The sequence below is a fragment of the Gastrolobium bilobum genome, unplaced genomic scaffold (genome assembly GCF_033153095.1).
Source record: "Gastrolobium bilobum isolate Gb01-03AN ecotype WA unplaced genomic scaffold, APGP_CSIRO_Gbil_v1 utg41872, whole genome shotgun sequence".
Lineage (NCBI taxonomy): Eukaryota > Viridiplantae > Streptophyta > Magnoliopsida > Fabales > Fabaceae > Gastrolobium > Gastrolobium bilobum.
The window spans coordinates 162,680-179,238 of record NW_026896659.1 but is presented as its reverse complement, the minus strand read 5'-3'; the positions used below and the strand labels follow the sequence as shown (position 1 = coordinate 179,238).

At 34.5% G+C, this 16,559-nt stretch overlaps 1 non-coding gene across 1 annotated transcript; it reads left to right on the top strand.

Moving 5' to 3' along the window:
• Positions 1 to 15,710: 15,710 nt before the first annotated feature.
• On the top strand, positions 15,711 to 15,817 carry LOC133301345 (small nucleolar RNA R71). Its single transcript, XR_009750177.1, has one exon. It is a non-coding gene; the product is annotated as a small nucleolar RNA R71 (small nucleolar RNA).
• Positions 15,818 to 16,559: the final 742 nt, after the last annotated feature.

The window sequence follows — 16,559 nt, the reverse complement described above, 5'->3', positions numbered from 1 at the left end:
TATATCAGCATGTAATAAGTTTTTATATTTATCCACAAAACGAAAGGTTCTTATAATTGCGTCTAGATTACTATCTATCTATATATTCTATAATTGCCTCTAAATCGACTCTCTGAGGTGTGTGTATTTGTCACATATATATTAGATGAAGAGTTGACAAATATTTGAGTTGGTATGTTTAATATTTTAACAAACACTTCATAGTTGAAGTTGAATGTGGTAATATCAAAAGAGCATTCATTAGCTTAATTGCATAAGTATAAATAATTATTCACAAAATTAACATAGATATTTAGTGCGTCATATTTAATATCAATACTACTTCAACTCTATCAACAATAATTTGGTGAATAATATGAAAAGCCAACTACTCACTGAGTTGGAAACAACTAATCATAAATAACATTAAAATAATAATATACTGCAAAACATTGAATGATCTTTCCTTTTAATTGAGTAATTAATAAGAATAAATGATTATTTTTTTGCCAGGATTTGTTACCTTAGTATTTGCAACTAAGGGTGATAAATGAACCAGAGGCCTTTCAGGTGCCTTTGGCTCAGCTCGTGAAGGCCTTAACGTACATGTCTAAAATTGGTTGTTGGAACCAGACTTGGACTTGTATAATAGCTCATTTAATAAAAAGGTCTCTGGCTCCAATTCAAAAGTTCGGGCTTAGAGCCTTTTAGGCTAGCCTAGTATATTAATTTTTATTTTTATTTTATATTTTTTTATACTACTTGTAATAGCCCTTTCTCTCTCTCTCCTTAATCCATTTCACCCCATTTTATTGGCTAAACAGACTTTTTGAATGATTTTATTCTATATTATGCTATTTGGATATACATTGAATTTAAGAATATTTATGAAATTACTAGTGCTGTTGATTGTATATTCTGTTTGGATAAGTTTTTGTTGTCTTGTTTTTTTAAACAGGTTAAACCATGCTTTTATTTTTTGTAAAAAAGTTAGGCCGCAGGCAGATAATTATATTCATAACAGGTAAATGACTTGGTTAGGCTGACACATTTAAACACAGGCTTAGGCTTTTAATACCAAAGCTCGGCCCGACTCGGCCCGTTAACACCCCTATTTGAAACTTTACAAATTAGTATTTACAAAATTGAAATCAGATTTAAGAATTTTTTTTTTTTTTTTTTTTGATAACAAGATTTAAGAATTTAATTATAAAAGATGAAGGGTGAAATTTTAATTTAATTATAAAAATATGTTGATGTGCGGGTAGGCCGAGCCCATTTTGTCATCTATAACTGTCAGCATTTTATATTAGCATGTAATAATTTTTTATATTTATCCACCCAAAAAGGTTATTATAGTTGCATCTAGATTATTAGTTATCTATGTTTTATATAGTTGCCTCTAAATCGACTTTTGGAGGTGTGTGTATTTGTGACATATATATTAAATGAAGAGTTGGTAAACATTTAAGTTAGTACGTTTAATATTCTAACAAATACTTCATGGTTAAAGTTGATGTGGTAATATCAAAAGATCATTCATTAGCTTAATTGCTTAAGTATAAATAATTATTTGAAAAATTAACATATATATATATATATATATATATATATATATATATACATACATTAAATGCATCGTATTTAATCTCAATAATACTTCAACTTTGCCAACAATAATTTGATGAAGAATATGAAAAGTCAAGTACTCACTGGGTTGGAAACAACTAATCATAAATAGCATCAAAATAATGATATACTACAAAATATTGAATAGTCATTCCTTTTAATTGAGTAATTAATAAGAATAAATAATTATCTTTTTCCAAAAATTTGTTGCCTCAGTATTTGGAATTTTACAAATTAGTATTTACAAAATTGAAATCAAATTCAAGAATTTAATTATAAAAGATAAAGGGTGGAATTTTAATTTGGGGTAGAATATTGTAACAACCAATTAGTGTTACTACCAATCAATTTCACCGTTAGATCGATTATGTTGATCCAACGGTTATATTTATTTCTATCTTTGTAAGGTTATAATTCCCCATATTTAATGTTTTCACATAAAATATGGGGAATCATAACCTTACAAAGGTAAAAATAAATTTAAGTATTAAAAATAAAAAATCATAACAATACAAATATGTAAATAAATATAACCGTTGGATCCATAGAATCGATCTAACGGTGAAATTGATTGGTAGTAACACTAATTGGTTGTTACAATATCCTTTCTCTTTTAATTTAATTATAAAAACGTGTTGGTGGGCTGGGCGTGTCGGCCCACCGGGCCGAGCCCATTTTGTCACTTCTAACTGTCAGCATTTTATATCACCATATAATAGATTTTTATATTTATCCACACAAAAAAGAGGTTTTTATAATTGCATCTAGATTACTATCTATCTACGTTTTCTATAGTTTTAAATTAATTTTAAATTCACCAAAAAAAACTCAAATTATCAATTAATTTTAAATTTCTCTTTCTATATTAAAATTTCTTATTCTCCCAAAATCTTAATCGATTATACTTTCAATTAAAAAAAAATTATTTTTCTTTCTCCAAATCTTAATTGCTTATGGATTTAAAAAAATTTATTCTAAGTCTCCATTAAAGAATGGCACATATTATTCCTAACTTTTTAAAATTTTAAATTCAAATATTTTGTATTAATTAAGAATTTTTTTAGGATTTCTTATATTCATATTGTAAGAACCCGCACCGTTAACTAATTAATTAAACAAGATTATTGATGCCGGAGCATGGATTTGATAAAGATTATGCATAATTATGATAAGATAAATATTTAGGAAGTCGAATAATGTTTTAAGTCACTTTTCTGATGAAAAGTGCAGATATCGATTCTGCTTCGCGGTATAATTGCGTATCGATGAAGTATCAAAAAATAATAATAAAAATATAAATATTCCTAGAAGAATATCTAGGTCTGGAATATCAAGTTTGGAATAAGAATAATGAGTTTTGATGTCCGAACTAGTACCTGCTGCTTGTAAAATGCGTACCGGCAAAGTTTGGTAGCAAAATGATTAGCGGAGCTTTTAGAACTAATATCGATGGATTAAGCTATATGTACCTATAAATATTATGGCACATTAACCTAGGTCTGAAACCTTAACCACTCTACGTGAATTTCTGAAGCTGCCATAGTGCTCTACCTTGTCTCCAGCTTCCCACTCCAAGAAAACCTTCAAGAGGCCATCCTTCCTCTTGATTTCTTCACCAAAAACACTAGTGTGGATTGTGAGCAAGCCTTGAGGGGTAGAAAGGCACCTCATTTCTGAGTTGTATCCACTGTGTAGAGTGAGTGAGGGCTGACTTCATTGGTTGTTGAGGTGGGAGCCATTTCCTTTGTATGTGATGATTCAAGAAGCCATTTTGTGGAGTAAAGGACCAAGCTTGTGAGATAAATTCATGGCTTTATAGTGGCAGAACCATAGGAGGGTGTATAGTGCTCTAAGATCATCCATTTGCTCTGTTTTGGAAGCTTGGTATACATTCTCAACCTTTGTTCATGAGTTTCTATGTTAAAGATTAAGTCTTGGCATGTAAAATGATATGATTGAGTAAACTAACATGAACATTAGCCTGAAGGTGTCTGAAAATGCATACTTGAACGTTTAGAAGTGTAACACCTCGTAGTACTCTGATTGTTAACATACATGATATTTAGCATACACAGCGGAAGACTTTATTTTAAAGAATAATAAAACGTCTTACGAAAATATGAATAAAATTTTTCCACAACGTTTTATGAAACATTTCAAAAAAACATTCACTTGAGATACTGCGAAAGCGTAAATCTAAAACATACATCTACTAATTAATCCCATTAGCAAGTATTAGTGGCCATTGACCATCCGGATATAACATCAAGTGTCATTCCTGACAGAGTCAAGCCATAGACGGTTACACATGTGTGACGGCAGGGTCAAGCCATAGACAGTCAACACAACCTCAGTATGAAATAGCTACCAGAGTCAAGTCATAGGCAACCTACATACCATGATCACTGGTCAGGATCCTCATAACATATATTATCAGTGCATCGTCATAACATCAAGAATCATATAACATCTATATGAATGTGAATGAATGCATATATACATCATACCACGTACTTTCATTCAATACAACCATAATGCCCACTATCATGGTGGGGCCACAAGAGAGAGGAGCAACCAAAACCAAGAACTTATCTCACTGAGCTTATCTCAAGCCCAACTCCAACAGTAAAAAACGTATGCTCCAATAGACTCTCAAGTGCCAAGCTCTCTAGGCAAACCTAGAGCAGGAATCATTTACATCATTAATACAAAATCACTTAATGATTCCACATTCCATTCTTACATGCCAATAATATGCCCATTACAAGTCTAGACCAATTATTACATAATTACGTATTTTAGTGCATTATGAAGTGTTCACTTATTACACAATCAATCATGTAGCTTTAGCACTTTACATAATCTTAGAATCACACTATAGGATCATAAGGTTAACTTAGATTATTTTCAACTCATCCAAGCCATTATATAATTATTATAAGTTACAAAGGGTTCCCATAATCCCACTTAGCCTAAATATCACTTTTACGGTTTTTCCATAACTGTACATGCTTTTATTTTCTAGTCACTGTGTGCAACTCACTTTTTATAAAATTATCATCTTTTAGTATGTTAATTTAGACTCAATTACCTTTCCAAAAAGGTATCACATGCCTCATTTGGAGTTTTTTAGCTCCGGTTATCACCATTTGAAGTTGGACAAACAGAGCTGTTTGCCAACTCCGAGCAGAGCCCTAAACATCCTTTACCATTTCTACGATTCTGGAAAATTTACTAAACCAATTGCTCTCAAAATTTTATGTAGGCAACTAGACACCTTCAGATTTAATTCGACATATTATGAGCCTATTTTGAGTAAGAAAAGAGGGAGAAACCATTCGTGGAAGTTGTAGCCATGTACAGCCCCTGAACATAGCCTCCTAGGGCAGTCCTCACTCAAACGAACATAAAGAATGATATACATCTTCAATTGGTACCACATTTTTACACCACATAGCTAACATCTCAAGATTAAAAATGATATAAGTTACATCCCTATAGGACCTTTATGGAGGGAGATTTACCCTCCCCAAGTTAGCCTAAAAACTGGTCATTTAACCCTAAGTGAGTTTAATTATCAAACCTTAATTACCTATGGTTAGCAATTCTAAGTTACTTTAATTCTTGGATTTTTTTTCTATTATTAGGTCACATTATGAAATTATACTTAGTCATATTAAGTCATGGTACCTCAAGTTCACTAATTACTTGATTAGTGCTCCTAAATCGTAATTAAGTCCAATTTTAGGGTTTAATATTTAATTAGTGTATTATGCATAGTCCACCTCACTTAACCACTAGATTAATGTCCTAATTAGGTCTTAATATTAATTTTAACATAGTGACCCTAAATTAATCACATATGGCCAAATTGCTTAGGTGTTTAAATTAGTAATTTTAAGCTTGTTTCTTAGTCATTTCATTAGTTAATTAGTACTACACTTAATTAATCCACTAATCCATGATTTCCTTATTTTTAAAGGGGGAGATTTGATTAATTATATTTATTAGGGTTTTTAGCCATCCTTAATCAAGATTAGTAGTTTCACTTAAAGATAACCCACTTAATTAATCTTTCTTAGTTCCACTTAGGATTTTTTCCACACTTAACAACATTTTAACAATTTTTAGTCAACAAACCCTAGTTCATCATGAGATGGCTGAACCATCATGTGCCTCTTTTTGGGTTCATGTTCATTCTTTTCCATGAAATCCACTCAAGGGTCCAAAGGTTGCACCTTTACTCATCAAACCACCCATTTCATGGTTTAAAACTCACACACCCTCAAGAACATCATCAAAACCTTTACTTTATAAATTTTTCAACAATATTTCCCCACTCACAAGACAAAAATCGTGGCATCAAAAGGAGAAAGGAAGGCTTTTGGGTCATTTTTTCCCAAGGTGAAGCTTACATCTTCAAGTTCACACCTTTGGCTCCAAGCTCCACCTTTTACCACTAAGAATGCTCCTTTAAACAAGAAAACACCTTCAAGAACATGTTCAAGAGTTAGAGCTCATGAACACAAGAGAAAAAAATGAGATTTTTCAAGAAAAGTTTAGGAAACTTACACTAAAAATCAACAAGTGTTGTTCTTCAAGAGAACTCAAGAACAAAACTCCATGGCCCTTGGAGCTTCAAAAACCGTGGCTGTACATGAAGGAAATGACCACGAAAATTTGATTCACACCATGAAAATGGTATGGTTGTGAAGGAGGTTTAGTGATTTGGAGAGGTTTTGAAAGAGAAATCTTAGAGAAAAGTGAGAGCAAGGTTTGAATTTCAAATTTTAGAGAGTGAGAAAGGTTGGAGGCTCAGAAATCTGAAGGGAGAAGGAAGGGATTGTGCCCTAATTAGGGGTGCCATGTCACTTTAGTGGCACTTTGTTCTTTAGTGAGACCCAGTGTAATTTTTATCTGAACCGTCGTCAAATTTTTACTCGGAAATCCCCAAGACTCTAACTTTAACTAATTAACATTAATTTTGTCTAATTATCGTTTTAATAACTTAAAAATTTGATTAGTAGATCACAGATCCACTAACAATTGTTTAATTGCACTGTAGTCTTTACCGGTGTTCTTAATTGTATCCGGATTTCATAATCTTCTTAACTTTAACATTATTGGTCTAATTATGACTTGTTAGGCATATATTGGTCTTTATTTTCATTTTCTCATATTTTTCCCGTTCCGGGATTCCACCAACTGCTTCTACAGCAGTACAAAATATCCGGCAGAAGTGACTTTTCAGAAGTACCCTAATATGGGTATCAATCTTTACCATTTCATATACTAACCTCATTCATGATGTTTATATCATTAGATTAGCTCTCTAACTCAGATTTACTAGATTGGAGCTATTTTACAGACTGTTACTACGTTAGCAGTCGAAAACAACAGTTGAAAACTCAACTGTTCATAATACTCCCAATATGGGTATCAAACTTCACCAAATCTTATGCTTACATCATTTATGATATTCATATCGTTAGAATATCTCTCTAACTTAAATTCACTGTACTGGATCTATTCTACAGTCTATTACTGCGTCCGCAGTAAAAAACAACAAATGAAAATTCACCTGACTGGAATACCCACAATATGGGTATCCAAATTCTTAGAATTTCCTTCTCATTCTATTTATGACCATAAGGTCCTCATCATAACCCTCTAATGAAAAATTCATATAATTAGGGTTATTATAAGAAGTATTAAAATGGAATCATGGAAGGATACCTTCGCGAAATGCAGAACTGCATTTTGTCGCGAAATATCTGGATATGGGGTTTGTGATATCCAGATATTGATATCCGGATATGCCCCCGTGAGATATCTGAATATTCTGGGAATTTCATAGTTTAGCCATTCTATCTAAACAGAAGCGTAGAGGGGTTTCTGGACCCTACATTGGTGAGTATGAACCTCTGTAGCGAAGTGACTAAGTCAGAATTTATAACATTGAAGGCTTGTGGCTTTGAGAGAAGCCTATGGTCATTAAACGATAAAGGAAACATTGTCTAAGTGTAATGAAAACCTAGACTATGCATATTGATGATGTGAATATTATGAAAACAGATCCTTGACTGTGTTGGACATTATTATTGCTTGTGACCTTGTGGACTCCGAGTTGTGAGGGAGGAGTTACCTTGACAGGTAAGCTTTTGATCCTCGGATTGATCTATTGCTTGTTCCACCGACCTCCATGGAAGGGTGATTTATATGCATGGTATGCTTTTATGAAAATGATATATGCATTGATATATGCCTGAGATATGAGTGTCTGAGCATTTGAATATATTGTCATAGCTATATTGCCCTAACATGACCATGCATCGTATTTAATGTGTGGAACTTATATATATCCTTGTAAGTGAGCTTGGGCGGAAGAGTCTTTGAGAACTTCTTGTCTTACTGAGATTTCTTTTTAGAGATCTCACCCCGTGTGGGGCACATTTTCAGGTACAGGTACCTCTGAGGTTGAGACCTCTAGCGGCAGGAGGCCAGAGTTGAGTTGATTTATGCATCCTGCTTTATTGATATGATTGGTTTATATTATGAGTTGTTATTCGATGGCCTTTGTATTTGAGACATGTCATTGTTATGTTGTTATATTTGGTGAGCATGGGGTTGTCCATGCCACATTGGTATAAGTTATGATTGTTCAGACTGGTGTTGTGATATTGTATTAGGATGTTGTCTGGTCTACGTTTGTAGTTCCGTGACTTGATACCTTTTCTATATATGATGTTATTCAGTGTAATTTTTATTGCAATTTACATACAGGCGTTATTTTGAAAAAGAATAAGTAAATCCACTTGGTTAATATGATAAGTTCATAATTGGAAAAAGTAAGCTTCCACATTTATTGAGCTGCGCTATTACCATATATATGTTAAATACACCGATGCACACAGGGTGTTACACACATCTTTTAATTTGCTTTTAAGTTTATTTAAATTATGCCTTTTTATAATTTTTAATATACTTTCTCTTAAATATTTTTTCACTTATATTTTTGTATTTAAAATAAAAAATACATCTAATATATACATGATATATTTGCTAATATACATAACTTGCATGTAATTAGAATCGACTATAAAATTTAATGTGTAAATATAAATTGCTGGTCTAAATATTTATGTATACATGCCATTGTCAGAAGAACTATGATGATGACCGCTTATGTTTGACCGTTGAACTATCATACCAAAAATTTGTGAAGAAAGATTTAAGCTTATCACCAAAAAGCCCTAATTAAAGATGGAAAATGCATAGCAAGGGTGCGATGCGTTTGTATAGGATACATCTCTTTCGGTCCAACATACTATTATTTGGCTTCCTTCACCGGAAGAATTTATTAAATTAAATTCCAATGGTGCTTCTAAGGGCAATTCAGGGGTCGCTGCTTGTGGTAGGGTGCTGCGAGACTCAAGTGGCAACTAAAGTGGTGGATTTTCTTACAGAATTGATACTTGTTTATTGTGGAATACAGAACTATGGGGTGTTCTGAAAGGGCTCCAGCTAGCTTGGAGTAAGGGTGTTAGGAAACTAATTATCAAAAGCGACTCAAGCTCTGTTGTTGCATTACTCACTAGGCATGGTGAGAAAACTCGTGAGTCATTTTTTATGACTCTAATTCTAGAATTGATCAATTGTAACTAGCAAGTCCACTTTATTTATACACCGAGGGAGGCCAATAACTGCGTCGATTACCTGACAAATCTCCTCCTGGATTATTCTTGCTTTTGCTTGCTTACTTCAATTGTTGAGGACATCAATATTCAAAACCATTCCCAGATTTGAATATTGCTGTCCTCAGCAATTAACTAGAATAAACTTACTGGAAATCAAGCAGGACCTTTCATTTGCATGGAATTTGATAGGAAAGATTCAATCAGAGACATGATTACAGAGCATTCAGACTTAGAAGCATGATACATCAATCAACAAGATTCATAATTCATCAGTTAAAAGCTGCAACAAAATTTCTTAAGATTAAGAATAAGGAAAATTTCCTGAAACACTCCCTCACTAAGAATTCAATTTACTCACACTCAACTGTTTAGAGGGTTGGTGTTTCACTTACATCCCACTGAATTAACACTACCATAGGCTTGCTTATGTAAGAACCCGCACAGTTAATTAAGGTATTTAATTAATTAATTATGTGAAAATAGGAAATGATTCCATAATTGACCCTAATAATTATTTATGAGGCTTAATAATTATGATAAGTGATTTAGAATGCTGAAAGTCGCTTTTCGGAAGAAAAGTGCAGATACTGGTTCTGCTAGTCGGTATAAATGCGTACCGAAAAAGTATCCCGGAAAATTAATGTAAGTGCATGATAATATACACGGGGTGTTACACTTATATTCTCGCTCTCCACAGTATTGTGACATATCTCACAGATCAAGAGGTCTTTCTCAGGGTTATAACTTGGCCTGGCTAAGGGAAGGAAAAATTTAGAGAATGAGCTGCAAGATTAAAATTCAGATTCAAAGAGGAATAAATGTAATCGTTTACAATTTGTAAACAACTTTCTTTCTTCTTTTTCTTTTGAACTCTTCTCTTGTTTGTCGTTTTCTTTTCTCAGAATAATCTTTCTTTCTTTCTTTTCACTTTTTTTCTTTTTCGCTTTCTTAGTATTTTTCCTTTTCTTTGTTTCTTTCTAACCAACCTTACTTCCTTGGCTTTTTCCTTTTTCCCTATACTTCCATACATCACAATTTATATCATCAACAATTAACATTTTTTTCTCAATTCAAATCTGAAAATTAATCTCAAATAAGGTGAGGATTTATATGGAAATGGCTTATTCATCTTTATAGGTTTTCAAAGAATAAACAGGCCTAGGCTAAAAGGGGTTTAACTAAGGAATATCAGCAATGGTTGGCTATTTGGCCATCTAGTTTAAAGAAAGAACATGCCTCAATCATATCCATAAAATATATCACATACCAATTCAAGCAAGAAACAAAGCAAGTTCTAGAGTCTTTCATACAGTGGGATGCACACTCAATAAAATTTTCTGTATAGGCTCAAAACCTCACGGCTATGAATGCACAGTAATTCCCTTGTTCTTTATCTTAAAAAGCTTCATTACTAAAGAGAGAATATTCAATGAATCATGAAAATAATTACATTGATGCTCATTATGAAAATATTCAAGTAAGTGCATCATCATGCTCTCAATCAATTACTGATTAAAATTCCTACCAATTATCCATTTATTTGCACTGAGTCAGAAAAATTTAAAATTTTCACAAAAACAACGGCTTGGGGTTTTTCAAAACAACTAAAAATTAAAAATTAAATTAAAAAGAATTAAGGTAAAGAAAAGGAGAAAGGATTTGAGATAGTTCCCTGTTTTAGCCGGATATTCTGTGTGTGCTCGTGAAGTTCCTCCAGCTTAATCCATTGTAAAAGATGAACTTCGCGTTCCCCATTCCCAGATTTAAATGTTTTTTTCCTCAGCAATAGATTTAAATCTAAAAAGTACTTGCTCTCTCTTGTTGTTTGTTCCCTTTTCTTCACCTGTAAAATTCACTCAATGATAGCCATTAGTCTCAACACCTTCTCCTATATTTTTGTATTTTTCTTTATTTAATTCAAAGTAAAAATAACTAAAATAGTGAAATTAAAATAAAACAATAAAGTGTGGGTTTGCCTACCCATTAGCGCTTGTTTAACGTCACGAGCCTGACGTACCTGATTTACTTTCTTGGTGGCTCAAAGTATAAGCTTGGTGATGTACAAGCTCCATCATTCAGAAATTATGTCCTACCATAGTGCTCTTGTGCATATAAGTGAGATACAGTAGTCTCAAGAACTTTGAATTTGGTATTTATATGTTTTCCCTTGCTCCTGGGCTTCTCCATCTTAACTTTTGGCTTACTTTCTTGAGAAGACTCCTCATTGTGTTCTTCTTCACCTTTCTTTTCACCAATATAGTAGATGTAACACCCCGTGTTAACCCGATTTGTTAACATGTCATCGTATTAAGCCACGCTTAATTAAAAATGCGAAATATTCTTTTTCTTTTCAATTATGACGTCATTATCCTTACCAAGTTGAATTAGTTAATTCATTTCCAAAACATTGCCTATATGTAAATGCAAAAGACAGAGATCTATACTGAATAACCTCATAACATAATTAAGATCATTAACTGAGTCCCTAGTCACGACACTACAACACGTAAGTCGGACAACCCTAATAGTTATACAACCCAAATCTAATTAACAACATAATCAAATGTGGCATGGACAATCCCCATGCTCACCAAATAAGGCAACAAGGCCCAACAACAGTCTCAACAATCACAACATAATCATAAAGATAACATAACAGCATCCAACATATAATCATAATAGCAAACATCTAACTCAGCTCCGGCCTCCTGCCGCTCGAGATCTCAACCCACGCATTACCTGAATCTGAAATATGTGCCCCAAACGTGGGGTGAGATCTCTAAAAAGAAATCTCGGTAAGACAAGGGGTCCTCAAGGATCTTCCACCCCAAGCTCACTTACATGTGCAATATAAGTTCTAATGCAGTTTACATAATATATATAAGTTCCAAAGTCAGTGTAATGCACAGATAACCATGTCATGCGTGTCAATATAATCTACTGGCCAGAGAAATGCAGGATATACGTCTATCTCCTACAAATAGTGCAAGACGCTACTTGCATCCACCCGAGTCTCACCATTTTGTATGACGCTACATACTCAGGCTTACTGTCAAAGTTGAACAACACATGCATATTATAAGGCCCTTACACATAACAGTTCAAAAGCATTCCAATCATCAAAGCATGAAAACACATCATGCATATAAACCATTCCCCCATGGGGTATGGTGGAACCAACAATGGCTAAACCGAGGACACGAAAGCTTACCTTGCAAGCTAACTATCTAATGCTAAGAGTCCACACTAGCTCAAAGCCCAAACACAGCAAAATCACAATCTGTTTCGGACCAACAATATATCAATAATCATGCTTAACAAGCATAAGACAGAAAGACAACGCCTTTCCTTTACGTTTTACATCTTTAGGCTTCTCACAAAGCCACAAGCTCTTAATCACTTAGATTCTGACTTACATTAATCATTACAGAAGTCCACAATAGCCAATCATGGGTCCACAAACCCAAAATAGCATTCTGTATGAACAGTGAAGCTACTGTTCTTCGAAAACTGAGAATATCCGGATATTTGTCGGGGGCATATCCGGATATTAATATCCGGATATCTCTATTCCAATATCCGGATATCTATATTCGGATATTCAGATCCCCATATCCGGATATCAATATCCGGATATTTCCAACCCAATATCCGGATATTTCGTGGCAGAATTCAGATTCTGCATTTTGCGAAAAACCACATCCAAGGTTTCATTTTTAACACTTCAAAACGTTAAAGCATGCATTTTTATACTCTTTTAAGTTCATATACAAATCACATACTTGTTTAACTCATTAAACATGCCAAGACACCTCTTTTAAGCATCAAAACTCAAGATTAAGTGAAGGGACATGCTCAAGGCTTCAAAACAGAAGCAAAGGCTGCTCTTGGAGCTCACCAACAGCTCCTCAAGTCTGACTTCACAAAGTGCACGAAAATGGTGATCAAAGGTTGGTTCTTTGCACTAAAGATGGCTCCTTGAAGCTCAAAGTTCCATCGCCAAGGTTCCCACCACTCAACAGCAAAGCCAGCCCCAAAAACCCTCCCAAACAGTGGCTGAGCACTTAGTGAAAGACAACCTCACACTCTCACAACCCACCCTACCAAGTGTTTGTAAGATCAAGAGGAAGAATCAAGAGAAAGAATGAGTTTTGTTTGAGTTTTCAAGAGGAACAAGGAAGGTGACAAGGAGGAGGCACCACACTTCAGAAATTTCACGCAGAAAATCTGAGCATGCCTAGGGTTAAGTGCCTAAAGTTATATTTATAGCCGGTTAAAGCTTAATCACACTGTATTAGCGCTAATTGTTACGCTTAGCATTTTAATCTCAAATTTAGGATTCTGAACCTACTCATTTTTCTAAGATTTATTATTTTTTTATTTTATTTTTTGCAGCACCTTTTCGGTACGCGCTTTTCCATAGCCAGTATCAGTTCTGGCACCAGTTCTCATTATTTTGACTTGAAACTTGTTTTACAAGTCCTACATATTATTCTAAGAATATTTATGCACTTATTATAATTTTCCGGGATACTTCATCGGTACGCATTTATACCGAGTAGCAGAACCGATATCTGCATTTTTCGTCAGAAAAGCGACTTTCAGCAATCTTAATCACTTACCATAATTATTTAAGCCTTCTCATAATTATTAGGGTCAATTATGAAATTATTTCCTAACTCTCATATTTATTTAATTAATTTCCTTAATTAACGGTGCATGTTCTTACAGTAGACTTGATCTTCCGGTTGAGCTATGGATGAGGGAACTTCTTTGTCAAAGAGTTTGAAAATTGTTTGCTTTCCGTCTACCCGTAAGATCAACTCACCTTTAAGTACATCAATCAGTGCTCCTGACGTTTCCAAGAAGGGTCTTCCAAAAATCATAGGAATTGTGGCATCTTCTTCAATGTCAAGGATGAAAAAATCAACAGGAATGATGAATTTGTCTACCTTGACCGATATATCTTAAATGATGCCATAAGCTTGCTTTGAAGAGCGGTCAGCTAGTTGCACTATCGTCTTTGTGGGCTTCACTTCAGTAATCCCCAGCTTCTTCATCATGGAGAGTGGCATGACATTGATGCTAGCTCCAAGATCACATAAAACATTGTCCACTTCCACTTTGCCTATAGCGCATGGAATGCTGAAGCTCCCTGGATCCTTGACTTTGGTAGGTAACTTCTTTTGGATGATAACATTACATTCCTCCGTCAGATTCACCGTCTCACATTCATGCAACTTACGCTTCCTTGATAATAGATCCTTCATGAAACTTGCATAGTTGGGCATGTTCTCTAAAACTTCGGCAAAAGGAATGTTGATCTGAAACCTCCTGAATATGTCTAGAAACTTTGAATATTGCTGCTTCTGAATCTCTTTCTTTAATCTGTGAGGATAGGGGATTCGAGCATCTGGGGAGAGATCTAAGGGCTTGTCTTTCCTTTCTAAAGCTTTCTTCTTCTCCCACTTGAATAATTTCCTTTTAACTTTTTCAAGATTGCTTTTGTCAACTTCAATTGTATCCTTTTCCTTTTCTTCCTTCTCTTCTTCAACTGATGCTTCTTCATCCTTCTTCTTTTCTTCGGGCTGCTCCTCTATAGGATGAATCACTGTCTCACTCCTAGTGGTGATAGCATTGCAATGCTCCCTTGGATTGACAACTGTGTTTCTTGGAAAAGTACCCTGAGCTATCTCAGAAAATTGCTTTGACAACTGGCCGATCTGAATTTCCAGATTTCTTATGGAAGCTTCTTGATTCCGGTGTGCTGATCTAGTCTCTTGCATGAAAGCAGATGTGTCCTCTCTGAAAGCATTTGCACCTTGAATATAATCAGAAGTAGTCCTGCATAGCTGTGCAAAAGCTTTCTCCCACTCAGAAGTGTTACTTTGTTGTGGGGTATCTGGTTGCTCTGGAAGGGGAAGATTGAGCTGATGGTTGGATTTGTAACTCAACCCTGGATGTTGATTCTGATTCTTCTAATCGTACCAGATTCCATTGGCCTCTACTGATGGCTTTTCAATTGTTCTCATGTAGTCACAATCTTCCGTCGCATGAGCCTCTGCACAAGTACCACATTTAATTTGAGAATTACTAATAGAAAAATCTTGAGAATGATTAAATTGTTTAGTAAGAGCATCTAATTTTTTTTGTTGTTTCTTGTGCATTTGTAGCATTTGTTCATTTTGGGCTAAGATTGCATCATAGCCATCAAGCTTCATAATTCCTGCTCTCCTTTGTGCAACTGGGGCATTGTAAAATTCTTGAGAAGCTAAGGATTCTAACAATTCTAGTGCTTCCTCTGAAGTTTTTGTTTTCAAGGAGCCCCCTGCAGCAGCATTTACCAGTGTTCTTGTGTTGGGTGTCATTCCTTGGAAAAAGATTCTTGATTTCTCCCATGCTTCAATTCCATGTTGAGGACACTTCCTGAGTAATCCTTTGAATCGTTCCCAAGCCTCGTACAGAGATTCGCTTTCTTTTTGTTCAAAAGAGGTGATTTCCGCTTTGAGTCTTGCCATCTTTGAAGCTGAGAAAAATCTGGCCAAGAATTTTCTTGCTAAGTCATCCCAACTGGTTATGCTTCCTTCAGGTTGAGACTGCAGCCAAGCTCTTGCATCATCCTTCAGTGAGCATGGAAATAGTCTGAGCAAGATAGCGTCACGAGAAACTCCATTCACTTTTAATTATCACAGTAAAGTAGAAAATGATGAAGATGACTATAGGGGTTCTCTGTGCTTCCTCCAGCGAACTGATCTTTTTGAATCAGTTGTAGCAGCGCCGGCTTTAGCTCGAAGTAGTTAGCTTCTATGGTTGGTCTAATAATGCTCACCGTCTGTGGAACTTGGGATGGAGTCATATAATCCCACAAGGTCCTTGGAGCGAGTTGATTGTTTTCTGCCATCGGTTCCTCCTTTGGTTCCTTCGAGCTCAATGTTTCTTTCTCTTCTTTCGCTTTCTTTGCTTTTGCCTTTTTCCTGAGTTTCCTTTTTGTCTTTTCTATCTCAGGATCAAACTGTAAGATTCACAGGTTAATAGTACCTCGCATAAACTAAGATTGAAAAGATGTCCAGAAAAAAAATAGAAAATGCAAAACAGAAAACAGAAAAATAAACAAAGAATGCAGAAGAATTAAAATATGCAGAAAATTGATGCAGAATTTTAATGCAGAAAAATATTTTTGAAGAATGTATAAAGTGCAGAAACTTAAAATGTCAAATCTAAAAGTTAATTAGTTACTTCTAATGTTGAAGAATT